The following is a 25,541-nucleotide window of genomic DNA, read 5'->3' on the forward strand; positions in this document are numbered from 1 at the left end:
CAACCCTGACTCTTTACTACCCCCAGGCTAAAATTTCATGAGAATACTGAAGAGCTTCCAGATTGAAGAGATTCAGTAATCCTCTACAAGTACCAGAAAGGAGAGCCTCTTCTCAGCAGCCAAGCTTGAGTAGGCCATGGTGGAGGCAAAGAAAATGGAAAGAAACTGGGTCTCTGCTACCACCCCACAGTACCTAAAGGTACTTAATTCACAGCTCATTATAAAGCCAGCAAAAGGAAGACCAGAATCTTCAACCAAGTTTTACTTAAAAATTTCAAAGGCAAGCTTTGTGACACCCCGCATGCCATCCAACCAAACATTTTACACATAGTGGCAGTTAAAATGAAGTTCTAATTTGCTGCCCTAAAACTCTTATTTCAAGGTGCAAGCCTTGTAAAAATCAAGAAAAAAAATCCGTTTGCATTCTACCATATATCTAAACAATTAATATATTAAACACCACCACTCCAAGATTAAAAAATTATGTTGAGATCTAGGACCTTATCCTGCAAGCTAATTTTAGTACCACAGATTTATAGAATCTTTGCAGGATTCTAACCAGGGCTTACGATAACTGAACCTTCCTATGTCAGTGAAAAGGCTGATGTAAAGAAAATCATTCTCTCCCTAGTTTCAAATGTCTATTAGAGAAAAGAGCATTCAATGATTCTGATGAATGGCAGCTAGCGCAACAAGATCTAGGATAATAGTTGGCTTTATAAATTTGATATTAAGTTAAAATGATTCTTAGATACCCAGTTCTGGGAAGACTCAACTCCTAAAATAGCTACTACAGCATTCTGAGCAAATTCTTCTTGTATAGTTTACTGTAAAATACACTTACTATAAATTCTTCAAGGCTTAAAAGATAAAAATTCTTCAGCCTTTAAAAGATAAACAAATCAAAGTTAAAATCCACTTGTGTTCTCTTAGTAACAGCACAAAGGAACAAAGAAATAAGCTGGGTCAAATCCAATTAATTTTAAGAATCAAGATTTATAAGCTTACAATTACAAACAAGACTTCTGCATAAGTAGCTTTGAAGTCACAACTATTAAATAAGCAGAAGGCATCAAAAATTATCCCCATGAGTGAGAAAGCCTCAATCTATTGATCTTTGAGGATAAAATCTTATTTGTCAAAACATTTTTTCTTATGTATTTTAATCAGCTGCTATAGGTCATTAACATGGGAGTATTTTCTTAGAAAAACAACAACAACAACAAAACCCCACTAAAATCCAGCAATTCTTTTCAGGAATGGAAAACATATTGTTTTTGAAAGACAGGGAAAAGCCTGTTTACCATAGTCACATTTCTTTTTTCTCTCTAGTGTCATTTCCATCCATGACTAGTGATAAATTCATACTTCTCATTAACTTAAATTACTACTGAATAATTAAAATTGTTTGTTAAAACCATTCATAAAACCTATATTTCAAGTATATATATCATACCTGGTTTTTAACACATACATAAAAAAATACATTCAAGAACCTCTGTGTTACACTTTTCCTATTTGCAGTGTTCATTTAAAAGTCTATTTTGCCCATTCAACCAAAGACAAATTTTCAGTCTCTCACTGCTACATGAATATGAGAAATACTTACTGTAGACAAAAGGATTCCATTTTCTTTCTGGGAATGTTCTTCACCCTCCTAAAGAACTCTTCTATACAGTGTGCAAATTCATTTCCTTAGTTTTACGTACAGTAACAAAGCTCCTGTGCCACAGAACCTAATGTAAGTGAAATGGCCCTGCAGCTGCCTTCAGAATCCAGCTCACCTCGACCATGATACAGCTAATTGTTAAAAATGGTGGCTGAGACATTTTCCATACATTAAATTAAGGAGCTCTGATGAAGGCGCTGGCATCCACCCACTTCAGACAAAGGAAAATAATTTGCAACTGTACCAAGGCAGGATAATTGAGTCATCTCCTATGTAGGGTCAGCGTGAAAGGTTTCCTCCACCCTTACAAAATTCAAACCACAGTTCATTGTCTCATCTGAGAAATCAATTCTTAGCAACGCTACCCTGGGTCAGAGTTTTAAAGGAATCTTAGTTGTGGGTAAATCCAGACTTCCAATGCTGAGAAGAGCCAGATTCTCACAGTTCCTCTCCCTTTCCTGAGCAGCTCTCCTCTATTCCTCACTTGACAGCTCCTCAATCCCTCCTATTGTTAAGAGTAAAGAAAGTCCCACACCTCTAAAGGGAACTGAATCCCACACCTAGGTGAGCAATTTCCAAGTCCATGCTTCAGAAAGAGGTCTAGACCCTACAGGTCCCACAATACATTCCTTGGGATAAGAAGCTATATACATCATCATTTTTTTTATTGTTGTCTTTAAGGGAAGACAGCAAACAAACTTCTTTTTAATGCTGAATTAAAAGCATTTTATCTCTGATATTAATCAAGGTATTAAAAGTGTTATAGGCAACATTTATAATTTTATTATCTTCCAGATAATGCTTACATGACTTAGGAAGTTTTCATTTCACTTATACAGATCACGTTTTCTACGCCAAAAATTTTAAATATACTTAGAAGACTCATTTCATACTCTTTTGAGGCTGAATTTAGAAAATAAAAAGTAACTACCTTAATTTAAATGGCCAACATTTGATAATACTTAAGAATCCACATCCTTGGTGTTGCTATTTAATTTTCATTTAAAGCCTTAAGCTAAAACACTTCCTGTGAGATAATTCCAAATATCTCTAATAGTACTTTTTGCCTAATCACCAAACATAACAATGACTGAATTCTTTGGTAAGGCTCCTACACACACACATGCACAGTCAACTCACATACACTTCACCTACAATCCCAAAGAAGAATCTGGTTTTAGTAAAGAAAAGAAATTCTATTTTCATGTTTCACCTCATACAAGAATTCTGCACTTCACATGTACCTCTTTTTAAAATCTTCATTAAAGTCCATACTACTTGCTACTTAAAGTCCACAAAAATCCTAAATAGCCAGTTATTTAAATCTTTAAGCAAACACCTCTGTGCCCCACCCAATAGATTTTTCTTTAAAGAAAAATATTAGAATGGCAAGGCACAAATCTGAACAATTCTCAGAAGAATGAAATACATTTTCTATCAAATGAGTTAACTGCTTCTGAATTTATTTCAAGATTTAAACAAACCAAGATCTTGTCTTTCAGAGGTACTGGAACAATATCCTGTCACTCTACTTACCAGGGTGCATTTATCTTAATTTCTTTACAAAACACGGGCAATCCTACCTGCAGCTCTCAAATTTAAGGAGTTACAGGCTGGTCGATGCTGTCGGTCACTGCAGCTCTTCCATACCTTCTCTGGCAGATGAGCTCTGTCGGAACCAGTGCTCAAGTTTTTTCTACCCCAAAATGCTTGAATTAAGGGGTGGGAGGAGGAAGAGGAAGAGGGAGAGAAGAGAGAGGAGAAAGAGAAAGAAGAAAAAGGAAAAGAACAACCCCTCTGCAAGTGCTGATATGACTGAAGCACTAGAGTCCAATTAGACAATGAGATTGCAGGGTCCCCTTAAAAAGGGTGCACTGCAGCCCCTGGAGCAGAGTATCACCATTCCTTGAGCTCTACACAAATTCAGAGAAGTCGACCATCAGTTTGAAAGCACAAACTGATGGGAGTAACAGTTTATAGGTTACAGAAGGGTATTTTATTGTTAACGGACTGTACCAAGTTAAGATTTAAGAGGGGGAGAGACAACATGTAGGCAAGGAATGCCTATGATACTTTTTTTCTCCCTCCAACCCAAGCCATTGCAATTACTCTGATGTGAATTTTTGATGACTTCCGACATCTTGCATGGTTAATAACCGCTTCAGCTGTCATGTTTGGTTAATGAGGAAAATGCATTTGCTGCATTGTGATGCAGTGCTGTGGCCACAGATTGTAACACCAGTTGTGAAGCTGGTCCCTTAACTGAGCAGCAGGAATTTGCACATGCCATAATGCTAAAATAAATGATAGTTAGAAGATTTTATACTGCAGCAGAAAGATTCTGCCATTTTAGTCTATAGACTGTGTAGATCCAACATACAGAAGCATCTTAGATCATTGTGCCCTTGTCAACTGTACTGTCCTTCAAACAGAGCAGTTAATTCACCACTTTAAATATTTGGCCTCTTAGTAGTTAAAAGATTTTGATAATATTTAAATAACTATTCAGATTAATTATAGCTTTGAACAGAACAGAGGTTATTTGCATTTCAGGAATATACAGCCAATGAAACCGTCAGTGGCACAGAAAATGCAGACCTTTTATTAACATATGCTCAGCTCAACTGTCACTTCTTTGTACAACATTTATGGGAAAATATATGATGCATAAGTAATGAATATTCCCATTCTACCACATAGTTTTTTTAAAGTGCTCCTCAGAAAGGGATTTTTTTTCTCTATTTTTAATGTATAACCTGAAAATTAAAGACTACATTAAAATACTAACATATGTTTTTCATTGTCATGAAAGGAAATTCAATGCAGCAAACACTGTGCAATTATAGGAAAGCTTGTAAAAAGCAAAGATGAAACTGCACTAAGACCCAGGCACCAGATGATTAAACTCAATCCAGTCAGGTGGTGGCCCATCATTATGGTGCAGATTGCAAAAGAAAAACTGAGAGAAAAGACCATTCCATCTTTAAAAACAAAAACCACAAACCCTAAGATTGCAATCCATTTGGTTGCAAAACCAACACCTATCCTGCAGAACCCAAAAGACACATGATATTTGCCAATTTAATAATGTATTTTTATACAAATATTAACTTGGCTATCTAGCATGTGGAATTTGACTACTTATGGTTCTTATCCATCTACCATTATCATTTTTGTATTTTAAGAAGTAAAACCAAGTTATAGAGTTTATTGCTTTAAAAGAAAAACAACTAATATAATTAACATATTTCTTACAGCAGAACTTTTGCCAATTAAACACCCAGAGTTGATATATTTCAGACATTTCTGTCTTACAAAAACAAACAAACCCAACTAAATAAAAAAGGATGAAAATAGGAACACACTGGTGTCTTAGTGAATAACAAAGAAAGAACTTATGTTACTAACATAAAAATCCACTCATGATTGCTTTGTTTTATTCATTGTGATAGCACCAAATGCATAATTTGGAGGTGCATGTGTTAACAAGCACTGTAAAGCTAAAGAGCTTTCTGGTTTTGTTTTTTACCCTAACTTAAAATTAACTGCACCAACAGTGCTATTCAGTGCCACAGCAGATGTCCCAGTAGTTGTAGCTAACATTCAACAATTTAAGGGGTCTTTTTGTTCCAGACCCAGTATAAGGTAGCACTAACAGCTCAGAAACTGCTCAAGGAGGGAGGGAGGGAACGTGTGTTGGGGGTAGCTTTGAAATTAACCAGGCTCAGCTTATGCTCCAATTACTGAACAAAAGACAATCCTGGGGGACCTCCCTCTGAACCAGTCCAAGAAGCAAACTCTTTTGTTTCTGATCAAATAAATACTGTATTGGAGCATACTGGATATACAGCAATAGGACTCTCTGCCTGGGGATGGAAGGGGCAAGAGAAAAGGACCCAAACACCGAGTGTGGTTACAGTCAAACCATTTCACTGATGTAAAACCTGTTCCTTGGGGCCGGCCCGGTGGCGCACTGGATAGTGCGCCGCTTGGGAAGCGCTGCGGCGCTTCTGCCCGAGGGTTCGGATCCCACATACAGACCAGTTCCCGCTCACTGGCTGAGCGAGGCGCGGGGGCGACGCTGAGGGTTGCAATCCCGTTGCCGGTCCCCGGCCCGGTGCGGGGGCAACACTGAGGGTTGCGATCCAGGACTCTCTGCCTGGGGATGGAAGGGGCAAGAGAAAAGGACCCAAACACCGAGTGTGGTTACAGTCAAACCATTTCACTGATGTAAAACCTGTTCCTTGGGGCCGGCCCGGTGGCGCACTGGATAGTGCGCCGCTTGGGAAGCGCTGCGGCGCTTCTGCCCGAGGGTTCGGATCCCACATACAGACCAGTTCCCGCTCACTGGCTGAGCGAGGCGCGGGGGCAACACCGAGGGTTGCAATCCCGTTGCCGGTCCCGGTCTGGTACGGGGGCGACACTGAGGGTTGCGATCCGTTGCCGGACACGGAAAAAGACAAAAAAAAAAAAAAAACCTGTTCCTGAGGGAGACATCTGAGGTTCACCATAGGGGAGCGAGAAAGCATCTTTATTTACTAAAAAAACCCTCATTGAGTCACTGTTAAGAAGTCTTTCCTCTTTAGCGCTGCCAAGAAATAAATTAACAGGATATTTCTTTATGCTAGAATAAATCCTAAACTAGCTCGGTCCCCCTCTTACCCCTATCTATGAATATCCCAAGGAAACCAGATGTGAGGCTGGCTTGGAGTTGCAGAATATTCTGGCTGCAAAGGACCTCAGAGCAGAGGGTACTAAGAAGTGTTAACTAACCTACCTTCGGATGAAGGCAGATGCCTGAATATGTACATGGAGATCACAAAAATGCTAGAAACAAGCCACCTTACAGAGGAGGTGCTTCTCTACTTGTTTCGTAATTAACCGAAGATAAAGTGATCCATTCCTAAATGTTTATTTGGTAGTCCATTGTTTAATTTTGTGTTTTGGCTTTATATAGCCCTAAGTATCAAAAACTACAAAGCAAAGAGAAATGGGCAGAAAACTTATGGGTCCAGCATTTATTAATATAAGGGATAAAACTAGGCTTACTTACACAAACACAGAGATCACAGAGTAGAAACAGGAAGCCACTGAAATTCAGTGGTTCAAGTAGAATTCTAACTATCACCAGGTAAAATTATACTCAAGTGAACAATTGTAAACCTCTACAGTACACTGACCACATGCAGGACTTTATCCAGAAATCGAACTTTTACAGATAGATCCCTGGTGGGCTCTGTTCTGCCTTCTGCCAGGTTCACCAGGCTGCTGGGAAGATCAAGTGATATTACTAGTGGCTAAGTGCTTTTAAGAGTAAAGAATGAGAGGTCATTTGAGGTAGGGTGATTACTCCCCCCACCTCCAACCCCCTAGCTTTCTGTGACATAGCTGGGTCCTGGTTCCGTTCCCAACCCACCACCAACCTCCTTCTCCTGCCTTGTCTCTCCCTGCTGAGACCTGGGCCCTTTGACTCATGCTATACCTTTCTCCTGTATATTCATTTTCACTGCCACTTACCTCTAGGCCAGTGGCTCTGGAAAATTCTGTCTGGAACTATTTTCTGAGCAGTGTTTCTTACCCTATCTCTAAATGCTTCAGGGGCATTTCCACAGTGGTGGCTTGCCAGAACATCAAAAACTGAAATGAAATCTCAACACTTGATCTAGTTAATCTTCCCAATTTCCTAGCCTCAACCAAAAGCACCAATACTTCTCCTTGCTCCAAACTTAGTGTAGCATCTGAACATCCTTCTTAAGCCCATCAAGCACCAAGTGTGGCCGATGTCTTATTACAAACATTGTCACTATTTTCTCAGCCACCACCCTGATCCTGGCTGTCATCACCTCGTGGCTTAATTATTATAATTGCCTCTGAACATCTCAGCAGGTATCTTTCCACTGGCCAAGCCAACTTCCATAAGTATTGCCACACAATCCCTCCTTTCTTCTGGACATTTACCTGCTCCAGAATTTTCAATAGCACCTACTGCCTACACTTCACTACTTGGCAGTCACTCCTTCCACATTTGATCCCCGCTCCCTGACAGATTTTACTTCTTAGCACAAAACTTTTGTTCTCACCTCCCTGACTTTCATCAGGTTATTACTCCCCTTTCACTTCCTGCAAGCTAAAACCATTTCATCTTTCAAGGCCCATACAGGTCCCATTTGTTCCAGGGACTCTTCCCCAACTACTCCAGAATTCGCTCATCATTAACCTCTTCCTCTCCTCTGAACTCCCATGGAATTTAGAATCTCATGTCACTCCCATTCAGTTTTGCCTATAACTTTACATTATCTTGGATAGTTCGATACTGTTGTAGGAATGTTTATTGTTGACTATCCAGGTAGAAGACAAGGAGCTTCCAGAGGGCAGTATCAGAATTTATATTAATTCTAATTATATTCAGTGCCTACCATAGTGCTGTTCTTAATGGGCACTCAACAAAACCACTTCATTGGCTTTTATTAGGGTTCACTAGGTGTCTCCCTGGTAAATGAGTCAATTACTTAAAGGGGAGCTAAATATTACCTTTGCTTTTTGTTTTTCTTTCAAATCTCTTCAGCCCTGAGATGATTCCAGCCTTAAGCAGTAAGACAGATGCTTAGGTGGTTCCTGGCCAACATGCAGAGAAACCAAACTCTTCTTTGTGACTAAGCATCATTACCAACAGTATTCAATTCTCAAAGATATCTTCCTTGTTATAAGCGTCTAGAGCCAAGAAGGTTCAGGGAAAACAAGAAGGTCCTGGCCCAAAGTCCGTAGTATGGCATTCACAGCTCATCTGTCCTCACAAATCAGAAGAGAATGAAAAGCAATTTGCTAATTTATCATGGATATTTCATCCTGAATATTGTTTTAAGTGAGGAATGCTAGACTTAATAAGCAGTCAATAAAAAAAGAGATTATTTCTGCATGTCTTTATTTAGCAGTAAAACAAATTAAGGTTTCATTCGCTCTTGCTCTTACACAAAGTAGTCTGCCCAGGGGTCAAGAAACAACAGAGAAAAGAAAGCTCTCCCTGCTTCTAGAAGCTGAAGAGTTCCTGCTGCCCCAGAGTAGGGTTCTGCCTTTGATATGACTATGAACCAAAACGGGTGGGAGAAGGGTTTATAGTGGGCAGGAAACTTAATGTACCTAGGTGAAAGGAATGTTAGAAGTAAGATTTCCGGGCCAGCCTGTGGCTCACTCGGGAGAGTGCGGTGCTGATAACACCAAGGCCCCGGGTTCGGATCCCATATAGGGATGGCCAGTTGGCTCATTGGGTGAGCATGGTGCTGACAACACCAAGTCAAGGGTTAAGATCCCCTTACCGGTCATCTTTAAAAAAAAAAAAAAAAGAAGAAGTAAGATTTTCACTTTAAACATGTTTTCAAGAAGTAATTTCCTAGTAAAGGTGTTGTTAATGGAAGTAGGCTAAAGGAGAGGAGGAAGCATGCTCCTCAAATGCACACATGCATGCACACACAGCATCCATCAAGCCTTAGTATTTAAACAGAGGGAATAAACGAGACTTTTGGCAAAAACTTACAGAATATGTAAATAAATTCTACCACTATAAAAAATAAATAATTAAAAAGTATAATGAAAAGCATATGAAGATTCATCAGATTCACAGCTATAAAATTTCAGGGGCAATTCATTTCCCTCGTGGCACAGATTAAGAAAATTAGGTGCAGAGATACTCAGTTTCTGGCTGAGGTAACACAGTGACCTGGCCCAGGTGCTGGCTTCAGGCCCAGGACCTGCCTTTCTTGCTTCCTTACAGAGCTCTTTGTACAGCATTAGAGAACACTGTACTGAAAAAGAAAACTACTCAGGTTCATGCTTGAGCCCCGGATTTCATGGAATTTTAATGGTTGCAAAAGAACAGCTTCTAGTTTGCTAATTCTTGTTACCAACGTGCTTTATACAACAGATGTATTCCTTGCCAGGTTGATTGTAAACAGAATTCTTTTAAACAAATTCTATTTTAAATTCAACACGGAGCTGTTATTTGAAGGAATACTAAAGCTAAACATCATCCCAAGATTTCTTTTATAAATCTAAGTATTCAGATTTGGATTTGCATATTAAAGCAGGGTCCATCATATTATTATATTAAAGGCACTAAAACCTTAATTTTTGTGTTTGGTGGTTTTTGGTTTTTTTTTTTTTTGCTGCACATATTATTTCTGTTATTTGCTAGAAAACAGTAATGAGGCCAGATACTGATAAAAAATAAAAGACTCCTCAATAGAAAGAAAAGGATTACTAAAATTATCCAACCCTCAGTAATTTAAATAAGGGAAAAACAACTGTATTTCATTATTGGGTTAGAATTTCACATTCACTAACACACGTATAATATAGGTTCCTGAAATTTTTCTATGAAGGAAACTTGTAGTCAAGATTCTATTTCATCATTAATGCATATTATAAAATTTATTACGGCATTCCTCAAAGCACTAAAAATTTGGCACCAAAATGTAATAAAATTATATTCAAGGATGCAAACCTTAGGGGAAAAAAACTATAAAAGAAAATAACCAGAGTAAAAACTATAGGAGAAATAACAACAAAATAAATTTGAAATAGAAAACACGGTGGTGACCATGGGACTTTGGTTCTATATGAAGGGATGGGAGAGGTGAGAGCGGCTCTTGCCTTTCCCTTACCCACCACTACTCCAGGTCAGGACAGACAACCACGTCAGGAGAGGGTACAGCCTTGTCTAGGCCCTAGAAACTTACACTGCCCTATAAAATACTGTGTCAGGTTTCCATCCCTGTAATGCACGCTTCTCACCTCAAAATAGGGACACAAGGATCTATAATTCCAAAACTTTTTTTTTTTTTTTTAAATAGGCTGATTTTAAAATCTGCTTTCCCCATACTGATCTTCTCTCCAGCAGTCTTCCAGTAGAGACATGGGTGAAAATGATTTTTAAAATAATGGTCCAGTTTTATTAACATTCTTCTTAACAGTTAAGTTCTTCCAGCAAACTATTGAGGAAACCAAAATGTTTCCAGTTTACTACTTTGCCATCTCACATCCTTAAGTGGATACAGGGATATTTCAAGTAGCCAAATACCCTCAGGTAAACCCCAAATACTAAAAATATAATAAGGATGAGTACTATATTTTATCCACTTAGGGTAATTAACAAAGCATCATGCACAGGATAAGTACTCAACATAACTGATTAATATATAAGTTGGTGAGGGTTGTTATGTTCTGGAAATATCTACACAACTATAGACTGTCAACAGCTTTTTCTGACCATAGTACTTCTTGGCAAATTATCATTTAGAATTTAATCTGGTGAAGTGTTCCTGTAAAGCTGCCTATATATTATCAGAACTTAATCTGGTGATAAGGCTACCCACATATGTTTTCTAAGATCAGGAGGAAAGCATACTGAAGTTGGGAATCAGAATAACTAGCTAGGTTCTAGGTAATGAGCACAAATCATTCACCTTATGCCTCAGTTTCCTCTTCTGTGAAATATGAAAATACCGCCAGACCAGTATGAAATAAGAACATTACATATATCTTCATCTGTCTATACAATAGGATTATTCTTCAAAGCAAAGAGAAGCCATTTCAAATGATTTCTAAAGCACAGGCTGCACATTTTAATACATTTTTTCAAATATGCAGACTGATTTAGACATTTCCAAGGAAATACTTATTCTGCCTCTCTGTTTTCTCTCATGGCATCTGTTGTTACTAGCAGCTAAGGAAAAGTAAAATCTAATGTCATTAACAGTAGACCCAAGATCCCCAGCACTCATTTAATTGGGGGGTGGAAGAGGAGAGACAAAAGCAAATGAAAAGGTAAACAAAATGAGAACAAGAGGATCTGGGGAGAAAGGCAGAGAATCGGGTTAATGAATAAAAACAACAAGTCCATCTTTCATCTCTCCTGTCTCCTACTGATGGCAGACGGTATATTTAATCTACTGAGAGAGCAGATTTAAGGCTGCCTTTTGGAATAGTCCATCCATGAATTATTAACATTTCCAGAAGCAATAGCACATCCGCTCACAGCAATGAGAAAGATAATGATGATTAACCAAGATGGGATTATTAATCCCCCACACTTCCCCTTCCTATGTCTCCTTCTCTTCTTCATTCTCCTTTGGGCTCTGACTGCTTTTTAGGCAGTATAGTTTGAACTACAGCCTCAGCTTTGCGCAGTGGCAGTATCGTAGCCAATGAGGTTTATCCGAGGCGCGATTATTGCTAATTGAACTACAGCCTCAGCTTTGCGCAGTGGCAGTATCGTAGCCAATGAGGTTTATCCGAGGCGCGATTATTGCTAATTGAACTACAGCCTCAATATCAGATTCAGTAACTCCATGGTGAAAAATTATAATTGAAAAATCATAAGCCATAAGGTTTTTTTTAAACACATATAAGCTTTAAACATATATTTTATTGACCACTATGTCCTTGATGAAACAAGGATAAAAACAAAGTCAGTTACAAATTCTTTAAGCTTGAAAGATAAATACACTGCTTTACCAGCTGGTGCTACAGTTTGTTTAGTGAAAATTCAGTGTTAGTCCACAGGTGGATCAAGTTTAAAAGCTGGCAGAGATGCACCAAGGTCAAGAGTTTGCATCCCCACACTGGCCAGCCATCCAAAAAAATAGAAATAAATAATACAATAAACAAAAGTCGACAGAGATGCCTAAAGAAGCAGGGTTTACTCACACGAGAGAACTGTAATAACTTAACCCAGTGGGTCTCAAAGTGGAGTACTTGTTAAATCACAGACTCTAGGCCCTACCACAGCGACGCCATCTTTAATATGTGTTCTCCTTCATCTCTCTCCATACCACCAGAGATTTGGATTCAGCAGGTCTGGGGTTGGGCCTGAAAATGTGCATTTCTAACAAGTTCCCAGGTGATGTGGATGCTGCTGGTCTGGGCATCACATTTTAGAACCACTGACCAAAAGCTTCTGTCCGGTTGCCAAAGGCATTCAGGGCATGAGAGGAATAGAGAAGGAAACTCAAACCAACGTGAGCTAGAAGGTTAATACAAAAGACAGACGTGAGATCTGTGCTCTTTTACCTTCCTAATCCCCAGTGAAAAGCCTGGATACCTGAAGGGCTCTGCAAGTTGCTCCAAAATAAACCCCATTCCATAACACTACCCCCTGCCAAAGAGATAGTAGGATGAATAGTTAACAAATGCTGAAAAGCACATATGAGGTTAGAAGTAGAATGATTTACAACTTCATTCTTTAAACATGAGAAACACAAATAAATGTTTCCTATTCCTTGGTCGTTTTCTTCTTCCCTATTATCCCCTCTACTTAGGATTTGGCTTTAACTTATAATCAATCCTCAAGTAATGAATAAGTCGTAATAGTCTCACCCAAAACCTCAGTTTACTATGTACTATAACAAAAAAAACCTTACATGATCAGCTGCCAAAAAAAAAAAAAAAAAAAAAAAAATCAATCCTCAAGTAATGAATAAGTCGTAATAGTCTCACCCAAAACCTCAGTTTACTATGTACTATAACAAAAAAAACCTTACATGATCAGCTGCCAAAAAAAAAAAAAAAAAAAAAAACCTCTTACAGATCTTCAATACCAAGTTGAATCAGACACTACAAATCAAAAATAGAAAAGCAGAGATTTTAGGTGAGGGCCAAAAGTAAGGAAATGCACTTCAGGTACCAATTAAAAGAGCAAAACATGAGCAAGTTAGCTAAATGGATAAACTAAATTCCTTCTTCAGGGTTTACAAATACAAAAAACAAAGTAATGAGAGCATGTGGGGCAGGGGAGAATCAAGGAAGAGGCCCACCTCTGGTGGACAGCAAGGCCAGGCTGCCACAGAGTCAGTCTCTCCACCGGACCCAGATCAATCTCACACTGAGACTTTGCTCATTCCACAGGGCAAGACAGCCTTGGTGGATGCACTCTGCCGGGCTGCAGGAGCCATTCTACAGTCATGATTTCACAGCTAACACTTGATCAGGAAAAAGGACTAAAAGCCTACCCAACAATGTCCTCTACCTTTCTTCTGCCCCCAGTACCTCTGAGGGATCTGGTATGCTCTCATTAGCAATACATTAGCAGGTCATGATGACAGCCAATTTTAAAAGAGCAAGGGAGGTAGGTAGCAGAGAAGAGAGAGATGCAAAGAACAGAAAGAAAGCAAGAATGAAAGGAAGAAAGGAGAACAGAAGAACAATAAAAAACAGACAAAAAGAATAGACAGGGGAGGGACGGAGATAAGGAGGGAAAGAGAAAGGGAGGGAGGGATCAGTCATAAAATACAAAGCAGAATAATGGCAAAAACAAAACAAAACCAAAAAAAGCCTTTCCCCCAATCTGCTCTAAAAACCCTGACATTCTGGTCCACCTAAAGTTCCAAAGATGGCATTTGTTCCAGTTTGCCACTTTGCATTTGCTTGGCAGCAATGACCTACTCAGACAGCATCAACCCAGTTGATACTCTCTGGTGTTACAAATCTCAAGAAACCCTGAGCCCCTTCACATAAAGGAAAGCAGCAGTAAACTATTTTAGCAGCAGCAACAAACATCAGTATCACTTTCTGTTCCAATGTTTATCTCAGATAGAAAAAGTGAGGTTTATCACCACTCAGTGTGTAGTCTACATTTCCATTCCTACAATCAATTTAATCAACCAGCAAGTCTTTCACATAGGAAGGAATAAATGGAAATGTCATCTCAAAAACAAAAAAATAAACAAGCAAAAAAACAGGAGAAAAATAGTCTCGAAGGAAAAACAGGGACAAAACATTAAGATACTCAACTAGAGTTAAGAAACCAGCTTACTGACTTTGCAGAACAGGATAGTATGGAATTTACCCAACCAGTCCGCTACCTGATGCCTTCCCTCAGCAAGGCATGATAAGAATACAGGGCAAGGTATAAAGAATTATCAGGGTTCAAGTTCCACCTTTGATAGTAATTAATCTCTCTATCTTGGTCTCAATTTCTTCCCCTTCTAAATAAAGATGATGCCAACATCCATTCAACCCACCTCAAACACAACAGTGAGGAACAAGAGGGTGACAGACAAGCCCACTGAAAAATATTATACAAATGGAAGGATTATTGATATGCCTCTCAAAGTTCATACAAAATTCCTGGCCTGTTACTTCCCCCTAAATCTTCTAAATTAGAACAAAACCATAGAACTCAATAACTAGCCTTCCAAATGGTTTGAAAGGGATAATGATGTAATAGTTGCTCATGAAATCTGCGTGTCTCAGATCCCTTTTCACACAGTAGGAAGCTTTTCCATTACAGAATAAAGGAAAAGACTGCACACCATTTTACAGGAATTGACCACTTCTGTCTGAGTTATGAAGCTAATTCTTATAGTCTATCTCTAACACATCCTTCATGTGCTAATTCCTCACTTCTCTGTTAAAATATATCAATTTTTCTTTCATTTTAAACGAGATATTCTTCTATAATCTCAAGTATCTGGTACAGTTGAACACTCCCGAAATTGTAGGTATTCTAACAACTTCAAGGGACAGTACAACAGTCAAGAAAATGCACTAGAGTCATTTTCCAAGTTTTCAGAACTAATCATGTCTTACTTTTGTAATTAGGAGGGGAAAGTGAGTTTTATCTTCTAAAGCCATCCAGTTCTGATTCAAAATCCCAGATTTAATGTTTCCCTGTCATCTCACTTCCTTAGCCTTAACTCAAAAGGTGAGAGCATACCCTCTATATTCCAGTCAAGAGGTGCCCACGTTGTGAAAGAAGAGGGTAAAAATTTTTTGCAACCAATGATTATTTTTCCTCCAACCACTTGTCCTGTGCACAGCTCCCTCCATTCCATAAGCCAGACAGTGCAACAGCCCCTCAGCTAGACTCTAACTTCAACTCCACACCAGGAGAGTGGCACCAGGCAAATGCTGAGGGCCACTTACATGGGATTGCTTAGCTGTGACCTGTTCTTCAATATCCACCGCCACCCCTCTTCAGTTCCCTGCTTAGGCTTCTCTTCATAATTCTGTTACGTTAGTTTTCATTTATTTATAAGAGCCAGTTAGTCCAAAAAGTCCCAATTTGCTTGATGTCAGGCGTTAATATTCTGCTGAATGTCAACTCCTCACATTTATGCTGTCTCCTAGAAATGAATCATTTTGCTGTAGAGAAATTCTTGTATTCTGGAGAACACACACAAAGTTACGGGCTGTCTGTGTCTTTAAAAACCAAATACACATAATACCCTTAGACAGCCAAATTATATTATGCGATGCAAGATTTCAACATTCCGGCACACTGCCAGAGCTTAATGGCCAGTCAGACGCTAAGTAAGGAAATGGGTCTGCATTAAACCTACAAATAAGTCAACAATCAATAGTTCAGTATTACAGTAAAAATTTGATGTGCCCTCTAAATGGTTCTAGCATCATCCTTCTAACTCAAGCTCAGCTTCAGAAGTGAAACAAAACAAAGATGATTGAGCAAGAAGCTGAATATAATATCTATTCTCACAAGCACGAAGCCTTGGCCTTTTGAAACTAAAAGTTGCTCCAGGATTTCACAGAAATCCTTTACAGTGTATCTGTAGGGCGGCAAACATGAAAAATAATAGGCTGAGCTTTAGACAGTAAATTAAACTGATGGCTCAGCAAGCAGAAAACCATGGTAAAAAAGCAAGCACCTGGAGATAAACAGATGATGCAGGTTCGGCCTCCCTGCAAAACTCAACCCCTCCCCACCCCCCATAAAAGAAAAATCAGCAGGAGTTTGTATCAAGGTTTAGAAAGTATGTTGCAGCTTCTCCCTCAATCAACATTATTTTACTACGGAGCATCTTAAGCATATGTAAGAGCAATGCCTACCACACATCCATTCACCTTCCTCTGGCATTGTGGGCTTTCTATACTTTATTTTGCTCCAAATGAGGGATCATTATACTTCTACTTCATACTTTCACTAACCTTCCTCCTTCAAATACATTCTGAAAATTCACTCCTTTACTAAAAGAGTCTTAGTCTACAAATAAAATTTAAAACCTTGGAGGCTAAGAGCACAGTATTAAACTCAAATCAACAGAAATTAAGTCTGGAGTTCCTAGCCTCCATAAGCCTTAGGATTCTCATCTATGAAATGGGTTTAACAATAAGTATCTGCAGCAGAGAGTTGCTGGGAAGATTAAATAAGGATCCAGAAAGTGCTTAGTACAGCATTTGGACATAAAAAAGTATCAGTCTGACACAAACTGGGGGGAAAAAACTGGTTTGAGAAGCACTAATTCAGTAAAGTACCTTTTGAATAAATAACACCCACCACCATATTCCTTCAGCACTAAGACATCTGGGGCAGTTTGGGACCTCATCATAGAATGAAGTGTTATATTATAAGTGCCTGTAAATCTTCAAGGATCCACCAGGCCCTGCTCATTTAGAGACAGGTCCTGCTGAGACAGACTAATATGCACTGTTGATAAGAGAGAACTGAATGAGAGAGGACAGAATACTCCTAGAGAATATCACATCAATGTATTTTGGTACTTTGAGCAAATCAAGCATATCATAACCTTCCAAAGCTGTTTCTACCTGTCCCTAGGATAGCAATCACATTTTAAAATAGACAATTTTTTTTAAAGGAAAGGGAGGAGTAGAGGAAACTCTCCCCCATATCCTTTTATTCATGTCATCCAAAGAAATAAACCAAATTAGGCAGTAATAATAAAAATCAGCCAGTAAATCCACATTCCCACTTACATTCTACTGAACTAATCCTCCCCTTTGTTTTATAAACTAAACAAATAGCCCAGTTCTAGTTGTAAATATGTTTTATAAGACAAGGGTTCTTTCTGAACAATTTCTTGGCAGCTATGTCACACCCAGCCTGCTCAGCAGATTCTGCTGCAGTGCTTCAAGTGCTGCAGTTTTCTGAAAAGCACAGGCAGGATTTCGCTGATGGCATCTAGGCCTCACAGCCACTCCACAGTGAGAAGCAAGGACTAGCTCTTCTGTCCTCCAAGATAATTAAAGTGGTGCATGCAACCGCTGCTGATCTTGTGATCACTGCAGACCAGTGGCTGTCAGAATCAAGGGCCTCGGCCCCAGCTTGGCTGCCAGCAACCTGGGCTTAGAAAACTTATTCAACCTCTCCATATCTGAAGTGCAAGAAGGAAGCTGAGCATTTGTGAAACAGGAAAAATGCTTTAAAAGAGAGCAATACACACAGGTTCTAAGAGCTCTGTGGCAAAAGAAAATTCTAAGTACAGGTCTTGTCAGTAGAGGATATTGCCCACCCTATCTACCTGCTTCTTTTCCTGGTCCCCACCAAACAAACAAAAGAAGTAAAACCAAGAATCTCCCCTATCTGAGCCCCTCTCTCAGTTCCTTCACAGAATGTGGATTTGTAGTGGAGACACTGCAAATGCATGCCCCAAAGTTTTGTAACTGAGGAGCCACACTCTGAAACTACACGAATCAAAGGAGCCACATCAGGCTGGAAAGGCTTTGGATCAAACATTCCAAAACAGAAATAAGAGATCACAAGGCATTCTGGCAAGCAGATCAAGGTGGCGTACCAGGTCAATGGCTGTCTTCTGAGAATGACAGCCTGGTCTACAGTAATGCATTCAATATTCAACAAGGTTTTTAGCACCATTTAAATCACTTCCTCTCCAGTATCAAACAGTTTAGCAGATAAAAAGACATGCACATTTCTGTTACTTGAAAGCAGGCAATTTAAAGATGCCAGGCTGAAGATGACAATATATGTTCCTCATCTCCAGAATACTAGGGCATCAGTAGATATTGGCAGGTTAAGAGACAGCTAGTGAAGGAGGGAGGGGATGTCTCAATTCTGTTCAAAGACACCAGAGCGTGGCCAATATTTGAAGTGCTCTATTAAAACGTTAGATAAATATTTTAGCCATGGACTTGTTCCAAAATACTCTTACAGAACCATTCCGACTTCTTTAAGTTGGTAATTGATATTCTCTTGCTCACTACGGGGTATAAGAAACCTCTGAGAAGACAAAAAGCTTGTCACTTCCTGCTTGCTCAGAATGCAGTCAGCATCCACTTGCTTGTTCTGAAAGCCTTGCATTCAGGAGTAAATGTGAATGGATAAATAAAATGGCCGAGATCTTGTATACCTGGCTCACATAAAAGCATTTTTTCACATTTTCCACAACCCATTTTTATTCCAAAGTTACCATTTTTAATTCCATTCACAGAATACTTTAATATAATTGCATACTTTGTCCCCAGACCATAATGCCTATCTTTTCCCTTATCATGAACAGGCAAAAAAATTAAATCATTTCAGTTCTTACCACAGTAATCAGCATTAGGTTATCTAATTACAAACACAAAACAGGATGGCATATTGGCGTGCCTCTGTGAAGACACTACTTTAACAGGTTTACTGGTTTTTACCCGCTCTGAGATTTATACTGCATCAGGGTTGAATGACAAGGAACAGCAAATGTTTATTAAGTGGGAATGATGTGGACACTACTACTGTGTTCACACACAGGACAAAGCCTTGCACAACTACTGTCCCTGAACGAGAACAGGGAACAGTAAGATGCGTGTCTTTTCTACATGCAGTTCAGTTACTCCACCAGTCTTGCCCAGAAAATGTAGCTGGTCTTCCAGAAAAGGGCTTTTCTCCAACCATCAAATTTTGGATCCAGTGATAATCAGATTCATTTGCTAGTGAGCCCAAGAGCATTAACTATATGTTGTTTTAAGTCCAGGATAGGCAACTATTACTAGCTGAGAAAGGGCAAGATTCAAATATCCATTAAAATCCTCTTAAAAACTCAGAATAAAGGTTGCCATGAAATTCCCGTTGATTCTCTTAGAAGCATGAGGAGTATAACAGCAAAGGAGATCAACAAACACAAATGCTTAACTAAAAACCTACACACCATTAGATTCCACAAAATAGTCTCTTATATTTTTGTATATGTTGAAAACATTAAGAGCAAATTCTTATTCTATCACAGTCCATAGTCTATCAATTTAAAACTTCTAATCATCCAATTTAGGCTAGATCATCATTTTGTGCAGAAGAGCCTGACCAAGCATATTAAGAGCAGAAATAAGATGGAAGATAGGTGTGTTTCACCTACTTAAACCATTTCTCAGAATTGTTATACAAATTATCAGTATGCAAATAGATGCAACTCTTACGAATGAGCCTCATCTCTTCCTTAGATTTCCTAAAGCAGTTCTGGTAAGATCTCTCCTCAGCACACGTTCAGCTGTTTCATTTTCTAGGAACAGATAAAAATGACAGCTGCATTTCTTTAAAAGTAGCCCTAGATTTAAGATATTGTTTACCCATTCAGACTGTACTTTCCCTCAACCGATCTGAGCTAGGGAAACTTTACTGCACTTTTTTCTCAGTATTAATATTTTGCCAGTAATATTCCTGAGGATCTGCTATTAGCACACTGATTATTCTAGGCAAGTCTGACCCTCTTTCCAACAAACTGCCACAGTATTTCTGCAACCTGTTCCCAACCAACAACTTGCCAGTATTACAAACACATGATTAGTAAGCAACACAACCACTTTTCCTCTTATCTGTTATATACAGCTTAATTCTGAAGATAGAAAATTAAAAGATAAACTACAAAAATAACAATCTAGATGATAAGGGGTTACAACACCACTGATTCATTTTTATACTTACCAGAGCTATTTCGTTTCTTCTCACTATTTAAAAGATAAACTAAGAGTGGTTTGAGTACATACATCCAAGGACAGAAAAAGGAAGGAAATAATGAATATTTTATTATAGTGTGGTAAGCAAAACAAGTTTTTAACAAGTCAGTTATCATTGCACCATTTGTCTTACATGAGATAGATCAATTTCCCTGATTCTAATTTTCTTGTGGTTATTTTATCTTCTGTTTTAGACTTCTTTTTCTCTTTACTCATACAGAGAAGATTTTGATCTGGACATTTAAGCAGATGATGGAATCCTTCAGAATAGGGTCTCTCTCTTTTTTTTGGTAGAAGGGGCTGAACTTTCACTTATCTAAGATTAGAATTGGTTGCTAAGTGAATTCCAACAACATACTCTAGATTTCTGTTTACTAAAACTTTCAGAAAGTTCTGTCTTGATATTTGGAGGCCTTGAGGAAGAGATATCTGAGAAGTCTATGGAAGAGGTGGCACCTAAGGAAAGCCTTATAGTCTTAGACTGAAATTAGGGCTTAGACATTCTAGAGGTGCAACTCCAGGCTAAGGAAAGGTGGTGAGCAAAGGCCTGAATTATAAAAGAAAAAAGAAAGGGTTGGACAACCTGGCTGGCTAAAGCACAGAATAAATATATACAAGGCAGGCCCTCCTACCTTGGAAAAGTGCCACAATTTAATTCTACTATACTTACCCTAAAAACTACATATTTAATACTTTAAAAAGCAAACTATTTCTAACTGAAAAATATCCCTACAGAAATCTCTCAAACACATTACAGAGTGTTACCCTTTTTAGAGGGAATAACTATTATTGAACTCTGGTATCATGCACTTTTCTCTTGGTCCTGGGGGTCTCAGGAGGCAGGGCTACAAGTAGCCTCTGCCAGGAGTCCCCCGGGAGCAGGGCCACACTCAGCCCTGCCAAGAGAGTGCAGTGAGGTGAGTTGCTCAGGGCATGCCTTGAGCTAGGGGCTGCCACCTAGGGAGGTGGGCAACCAGAAACCGGACAAAGTTCTGGGGCTTAGCACACACACTAAGCAACTTTATTGTCTACAGGCATGTATTATCTATGTTTTAGCCAGCTGTAAGCCCCTCCCATACCTCCCCGTCTCCTAGGTAACTCAATAGGAAGTGGACAAAGTTCTGGGGCTTAGCACACACACTAAGCAACTTTATTGTCTACAGGCATGTATTATCTGTGTTTTAGCCAGCTGTAAGCCCCTCCCATACCTCCCCGTCTCCTAGGTAACTCAATAGGAAGTTTGTGGTTTGCGGTTAAGCCTTGTGAATTCTTGCTGACCCAGTCTATTTGCATTTATGCTGATTCAGTCTAAATCCTAAAGAGCAAGAGTCCCTCCATCTTTAACATGTGTTCTGCTTCATTTTCCTCCAGTATCAGACTCGAGTAGTAAGCCTCATTCCCCAAATGCCAGAAAGAGAATGTTGAGGATGAGATCAGATACTTGATTTGGGCTTACAGTCCACCAGGAACCAACAGTAATAGATGCTTTATTCCAATACTCAATATGGCTGTAAAATAAGAGTTAACTCTGAAGATGTTCCATTATTTACAGTCAGAGTTTTAAAATTTCTGGCACTATAACAGGCTGAAGTGTGCCTCCCCAAATGATATGTCCAAATCCTAACCCCTACTACTTATACACGTGACCTTCTTTGAAAATAGAATCTTTGCAAATGTAATTAAATTAAGGATCCTGAGAGGAAATCATCCTGGATTTAGGGTGAACCCTAAACCCAATGACTGGTGTCCTTAGAAGAGACAGCAAGAGCAGACTTGACACACATACACACACACAAGGAAGAACTTGTGAAGGAGAATGCCAGGAGCCACCAGAAGCTAAAAGAGGAAACATTCTCCCCCAGAGCCTACGGACAGAGTGTAGTCATGCCAACACCTTGATTTCAAAGTTATGGACTCCAGACTGTGAGAGAATAAATTTCTGTTGTTTTAAGACACCAGGTTTGTGATAATTTGTTGTGGCATCCCTAGGAATCTAATAAAGTATGTTTAGCAATAATATTATTGCTTTGGTCTAATGCTATTTGGAAATATCATAGCCTAATGCTGGGAAACTGCAGCTCCCATTTTTACAGCCAACTCAGGCTATTTCTGCACAGCCTTCTTGAAATATACATGCAAGCTAGCAAAAAAGCTCAGAATATAATTAAACTATGTAAATTTGTACTTTATTATTATATAATACACTTCATCCATGGTACATTAGGTCTGTTCAAATCACAGTAAAAATGTACAATCTGTCCTCAATATTTTTCTCCCCAAAAACAGAAGTGAGCAAGAAGTGGGTCTCTATGACTGAATTTATACTCCCAAGCACCACAAAGTCAATTTGAATAGATCAGTATAGTTGTTTTAGCAGCATGTCCTGTTAAGCTATTGCTCTCCACCTGTTACACAAATTTGTAGGCCTTCTTTACGACTGTTTCCAAAAAATAAAGTCAATAAACATTTTTTAAAAATTCTATTAAGTATCATCCACACATATATTTAAGTGGGTTTTTAAAAAATATATTACCTTTGCTGGCCACAGCAATTTTTTAAAAATGCATTCTCGGGCCGGCCTGTGGCTCACTTGGGAGAGTGCGGTGCTGATAACACCAAGGCCACGGGTTCGGATTCTATATAGGGATGGCTGGTTCACTCACTGGCTGAGTGTGGTGATAAGAACACCAAGCCAAGGGTTAAGATCCCCTTACCGGTCATCTTTAAAAAAAAAAAAAAAAAAAAAAAAAAAATGCATTCTCAATGTATGCCAATATCACTGATTATGACATACAACAAAACAGTAACAACGAAGACCCATATTAATTTCAACCTCCATTAGAAACAGAAGGAAATATAATCAATGTTTACCAAATAGAAAAGGACAATCAATACATGGAAAAAGGTCTTTTTAAGCTTATAAGTAATGCAAACAATGGATTGTACAAACTCCTGGACAGCATCTGCCAAAGGATGCATCAGCATTTCTGTTTATAAACAGTACTTTATGGGTCTTATAAATTGACATAATAATTTCACTCTGATACTCAGCACAGGGGATTAGGATGCCTTCTCATCTCAAAAAAAACATGCACTGGATGAAAAACAAACGTTCATATATAAAAGTCCATCAGATTTATAATATGTGAATTCTATCCCCAATAAAGCTATTAAAATAAATGGAGAAAAGTCCATCAAATACTATATCTGGCTTTTCTAAAAACAAATAATTGAAAATGTCCTAATTTACTCTTCTTTTTTTTTTTTTCCTTTTTGTCTCTTTTTTCATGTCCGGCAACGGATCGCAACCCTCAGTGTCGCACCCCTACCGGACCGGGACCAGCAACGGGATCGCAACCCTCGGTGTTGCGCCCGCACCTCGCTCAGCCAGTGAGCGGGAACCGGTCTGTATGCGGGATCCGAACCCTCGGCGGGAGCGCACCACCACGCTCCCAAACGGCACACTGTAGCAGTGCGCCACCGGGCCACCCCCTAATTTACTCTTCTTAAATAACCAATGCATTATAAGAAGAATTAAAAGGAGGACCACTCCATGCTTTAAGTGTGCAAGCTGGCTTGGCTCTTATTCTTGGCTACTAAATAAGAAGTTAGGCAAGGACACAATACCACTGTGTGTATAGGAAGTTTAAGCAGAGGTCAGATGAGTCACACAATATAACTTTAAAATCTCCAATCCCTATTGATAAAATAGAGTCATCTCTGATCAGGCCAAAGTCTCAGCCTTTTAGATAAAAGCTAAAATTTCTCCTTTAAGAATTGCTGACAAGATAAAGTCAACAGAGGACTTATTTTAAAACTAGTTAGTCTTAAACCATTATTTTTTAAGGTCCAAATAATCAATTCTCAATTAACCAAAAGTTATCTTGGACAGACCATTTTGCATTTTTGAAGCTATTCTAGAAAAGGCCAACTGTGAGGTGAAATTTTGAAATGGAAGCATCCCTATTCTCAAAGTTCAAAGATTTCCCAATGGTACAGAACTAAAAAACACTTAGCTGTGCTCATTCCAAATTAAGAAATTCTCTTTGATATGACTAAGCATGCACTGCTAGGAAACCATCTATTGGGGGTGCTGAAGGAGGGTGTTCTTGCATTAAGTACAAGGTTAGAAGAGATGATCACTACAACACAATACATTTATAAATTCATCAATATCTCAAGGTAAAAAATGAAGCACCACATCAGTGGAAATGCATGAAGTGCATCACTAAGTGTTGCCTAATGTTCCAAACAGGTATTCCAAGAATGCCAAAGACAACTGTAAAAGCAGTTAGTTTTTCAAATAAACAACTTCTTTGGTATTTTCAACATTAAACACACTCAAATGAAAAAACAAAAAAGACCTTCCGATGTCATTTCTTTCCACACTATTAGGAATGCTCCCAAAATATATGTTGATTATTCAAATTATTTGAACTCTGACCCATTCTTCCAACCTCATCACTACTATAAGTATTTGTTTATAGAGCAATAAACAGTTGCAATGCAGGGAGATGGGGTGTGACAAAAACTTTAAAAAAAAAAGTTAAGTATGCATGCCATTTTAAGATTACATGGAAATGAGAAGCCATCTATAACTTGACAGGCAAACACAATTTAACATATAAAACTGGAGAAAAACTGATTTCCATAGTTTGGGAACATATCAATAACAGGAAAATCTATGAATATGTATAATTATTCAATTCACAACTCAATTATACAGTTTTAGGTTTTTAAACTGAAATAAATGCAGTAGAAACACAGCCATTATACGGACTAAAAGAGTTCTTGGGAAAGGAAATAGGGTAGAGTATTAATTCAAAATGAGCCCAAAAAACAACACAATTATTTCCCATTTCTACTAGGATTTGCCTTTGTAGGATCTGTGTCCTTTCAGTTCAAAGGTAAATCGACGATAAATATGGTACCCCACTGTCCCTTCACTTTAACCCAAATAAGTTTTTCCAATTCCTCAAAACTAAATGGACAATTTTTTTCTGCAACAATTTTATCAGTGTTTGATTAGATTAAAATAGCTATCAATTGCTGGTGGCATGTTAGGTTAAATGAGACTAGAGTGCTCTATGAGACCATTTCCTGGTGCCACTATGCAGCCAAATACTTCCTGGAAATCAATGAGTGGTTTTCAGTGAATAGTACTCTAAGTTTCCCC

At 38.7% G+C, this 25,541-nt stretch overlaps 1 protein-coding gene across 3 annotated transcripts in view; it reads right to left on the bottom strand.

The window, feature by feature from the left end:
• The window catches only part of NUP93 (nucleoporin 93kDa), a 107,139-nt gene that overhangs the window by 53,730 nt on the left and 27,868 nt on the right, over window positions 1–25,541 (bottom strand). The window contains exon 1 of one of the 3 annotated variants that reach the window (XM_008572738.1): window positions 3,253–3,677. The exons of 1 other annotated variant lie outside the window; for it this stretch is intronic. The gene's annotated coding sequence lies outside the window, so the exon portion shown is untranslated. Of the gene's footprint in view, window positions 1–1,609; window positions 2,029–3,252; window positions 3,678–25,541 lie in introns of those variants that run through there. One more of the 3 variants, XM_008572737.1, reaches the window with a different exon arrangement.

The sequence above is a fragment of the Galeopterus variegatus genome, unplaced genomic scaffold (assembly GCF_000696425.1).
Source record: "Galeopterus variegatus unplaced genomic scaffold, G_variegatus-3.0.2 Scaffold828, whole genome shotgun sequence".
Lineage (NCBI taxonomy): Eukaryota > Metazoa > Chordata > Mammalia > Dermoptera > Cynocephalidae > Galeopterus > Galeopterus variegatus.